The sequence below is a fragment of the Bactrocera neohumeralis genome, unplaced genomic scaffold (genome assembly GCF_024586455.1).
Source record: "Bactrocera neohumeralis isolate Rockhampton unplaced genomic scaffold, APGP_CSIRO_Bneo_wtdbg2-racon-allhic-juicebox.fasta_v2 cluster09, whole genome shotgun sequence".
Lineage (NCBI taxonomy): Eukaryota > Metazoa > Arthropoda > Insecta > Diptera > Tephritidae > Bactrocera > Bactrocera neohumeralis.
The window spans coordinates 5059172-5060289 of NW_026089622.1; the positions used below are offsets into that span (position 1 = coordinate 5059172).

General features: G+C 34.7%; 1 long non-coding RNA gene across 1 annotated transcript; it reads right to left on the reverse strand.

The window, feature by feature from the left end:
* Positions 1-249: 249 nt before the first annotated feature.
* On the reverse strand, positions 250-1118 carry LOC126764017 (uncharacterized). The gene is made up of 3 exons (XR_007667778.1): positions 1076-1118; positions 806-982; positions 250-745 (listed from the first exon to the last, which is right to left on the reverse strand). It is a non-coding gene; the product is annotated as an uncharacterized LOC126764017 (long non-coding RNA).

A 1118-nucleotide genomic window follows, 5' to 3' on the forward strand; every position in this document is an offset into this window, starting at 1 on the left:
GTTTATTAAAATAAAGAAATTATATCTCGTTTTTTTTTAAACACTAACATGGAATCAGTAGCGGCAGCGATATTACTTGAGGAGGAGAGCAATGCATTATTCAAAATATGCCCTACATTATTCTATTAAATAAAAACAATTGCATTCAGTGCATTTTACAGCTCCTATATTAAAAAAGTAAATGTTTTTATTTCATTTCACAGCTCGTTATATAAATGAATAATAGTAAAATAAATAAAAGGCTAACAATTAAAAAATGACTACTTTGAATCCGGCTTATAATTTGGATCTAATCTTAGCATTTGCATTTTTATTTCTACTTTTTCCTTCACCAGCTCTTCCTTAATTCTATTGTGTCGCTTCTGTTCTTCAAGTTGCTTCACTGCAGTCTCCGCCAAAGTTTCTAGAGAACGATTCATGTGCCGTAAATATGAAGTAACCTCTTCCATTTTACCAAAGGCAGCTTCATTGAATTTTTTCGTCTCTGCATAAAATTCTTTTTGATTTGTATCTGTTGCTTAAGTAATGAAGAAGTGCTCTGCTTGTCTGTTCTCGCCTCTCTATTTTGGCTGCTAGCTCTACTGGTTGAAGGGATATCATCCGATTCCAAACCCGTCAAAGCTATCACCTTTTCATCAAGTGGGCTTATGCGTTGTAAACGGCAAGGACCTCCACCGGTGCTCATCCTTTCTTTTTTGTTATGCGATAATTTTCGCTTCATGTAGCATTTTTAGTCAATCCAGACCTGCACGAAAACGTTAGATTTAACTTAATCTTTTAAAATTAATTGTAGGTAATACCTTACCTCCATGTATTGGAATCTTTTGTTGGTGGGCCAAGTGCATTTAAATTCCTTGCAACCTCCTCCCAAAACTCCTGTACTTATTCCTTCGGTCGCTTTTGGAAGCCCTGCGCAATATCTCTTTTCGTGGCCATCATATCACACAATTTTTCGTATTGCTCTGCCGTTGTTACTTTTGACCTGCAAACATATCAAAATATATCATTTAAGCACAAACAACCAAGGACACCACCATTATGTCTTTTACAACTATAATCATAAAGTTTTACTTACATATTTGAGGAAATTATTTTATCCAAGTGCACGAAAATGAATA